This window comes from Dipodomys ordii, unplaced genomic scaffold (genome assembly GCF_000151885.1).
Source record: "Dipodomys ordii isolate 6190 unplaced genomic scaffold, Dord_2.0 Scaffold94, whole genome shotgun sequence".
NCBI lineage: Eukaryota > Metazoa > Chordata > Mammalia > Rodentia > Heteromyidae > Dipodomys > Dipodomys ordii.
The window spans coordinates 6,163,151-6,165,353 of NW_012267310.1; the positions used below are offsets into that span (position 1 = coordinate 6,163,151).

The 2,203-nt window shown below is 46.3% G+C and overlaps 1 pseudogene; it reads left to right on the forward strand.

Annotated features, from left to right (window-relative positions):
* The first annotated feature begins 237 nt into the window (after positions 1-237).
* Positions 238-1,878, forward strand: LOC105993273 (annotated as a pseudogene).
* Positions 1,879-2,203: the final 325 nt, after the last annotated feature.

The following is a 2,203-nucleotide window of genomic DNA, read 5'->3' on the forward strand; positions in this document are numbered from 1 at the left end:
TCCCGGAGCGGAAGCTGCAGCCCGTGGAGGCTCCCGGAGCGGAAGCTGCAGCCCGTGGAGGCTCCCGGAGCGGAAGCTGCAGCCCGTGGAGGCTCGAGGAACGTCTGTTGAGCGGAGGTTGAAGCATGCAGAGGGAGAAGACGTTTCTGGAAGCTGAGTTTGAATGACCAAAACATGGAGGCCGTGGAGACTAGTCTGTGGACGGTGCTGTCACAGCAAGCAGAATCAGAGGAAGATATGATAATAGAGCCAGGTATTTCCCCCATTAAGCCCCAAAGAATGAAAAACCAGAACATTGTTCACCGCTTAGAGTGCCGGCGCATCAGTTCAGGCAAGGCCGGTGCGCACTGGCATCAGGTTCGAGTATTTTATCAGAATGTCTTTCCCAACTTCACAGTTGTTGATGTGGATGAGCCTCCGTGCTTCTTGCATAAATTCTCACCTGATGGCCTCTACTTTCTTGCTTTTTCATCTGACCTGACATCTCTTCAAATCTATAAGTACCGGGGCTGCCAGGCAGCAGGAAACCTGCTGCAGGGATATGAGGGGGAAATCCTGCCCAGAGCTCGTAGGCGGCCAGCAGTCAGCATCCAGCGCCTGGTCTTTGAATGTTTTTTTGTCTTGCTCCACATTAGGAAGCTTACAGTCCTAGGTGAACATCTGGACCTGGATTGTAGCATTTTCACTAATGATAGCAAGTACGTCATTGTGGGCTCCTCTTCCTATGTCCCATATGAACACCATCGTCCTTTCTATGAAGTATATTGGAATCGTGAGTCACTCACCTCCCATCCACTGTTTCCTATAGAGAACTACTGTCTCTACATCATTGACCTCCGCACTGGCCGCTTATGTGATAAACAAGCATTTCACTGTGATAAAATGATCTTGACACACAATCAAGGTCTATACTTGTACAAAAATATCCTAGCCATCCTGTCATTACTGCACCAGAACATCCGTATCTTCCAGGTGACTCCTGATGGCACTTTTATCAACTTGCGGACCATTGGCCGCTTCTGCTATGAGGATGATCTGCTCACAGTGTCAGCTGTTTTCCCTGAGATGCATCAGTCATGCCAGGCAGACCTGATCGGTCTTTACAGGGATACTTTCATTGACTGTCTGAAACACCGGATGCTCGTGTACCTGTGGCGGCAGGCAGAACGTCATGGTAATTCAATGGCCAAGAAGAGCTTCTTCCGGTACTTTGACCAAATGTTGAAGCTGCGCATGTGTCAACTGCAGCTTCTCGATGAAAACCATCTGCTGATTAAGTACACTAAGAACTTGATGGCACTGGATGTCACAGATGCACCCCAGGCATCTGTGTTTGTGGTGTACAATATGGTGTCAACGGAAGTGATGGCTGTGTTTGAGAATTCATCAGATGAACTTTTGGATCTCTTTGGGAACTATGATCTCTTCCAAGAAGCTACTCCACACAGTGAAATCCAGTTTACCTGCTCATCATCTAGCAACAATGTTACAAGACAGATCATCCAAAACCAGTTCAAAGACACAATTATAAATGACAGGTTTGGGGAACATGGGGACTCTGGGCACTGGCTACAGGATCAGTTCCCTTTCTGTTGCAGTCCCTACCTGGATATGACTCTCTTTAGCTATGATAGCAGGTGTGTGTCAGTTATGGAGCGGCCCAAGGCTTATGAAGATCACCCTATCAGGTTTTATGCCCAAGACTCTGGTCTGCTTAAGTTTCAAATGCAGACAGGCTTAGTAGGTCGCCCCATTAGCCATAATGTGCAACACCTTGTTTCCTTCATCTTTCATCCTTCTGAGCCTTTTGCTATCTCTGTGCAGAAGTCAAATATACATTATGTTGTGAATTTCCATGTGCCACACAACAGCACATAGATGCCTCACCACCTCCTCTTCCAGTCAACTTCCCTTCCCCTTTTACCTTCCCTTCTCTTTTTCTTTCCCTTTTTCTTTCACATACCAATTTATTTGATTGATTAATGAATCTTTATTTATATTTGCCCCAACCATTATTTTCACTAGGAAAATAATAAACCGTATATCCAACAATTAAAAATCAACAATTAGTGAGGCATCTGTGGCTCATGCCTGTAATCCTATCTGCTCAGGAGGCTGAGATGTGAGGATCACAGTTCAAAGCCAGCCTCGTCAGGAAAGTCCATGAGACTTTTATCTCCAGAAAACTGAAAGTGGTGCCATT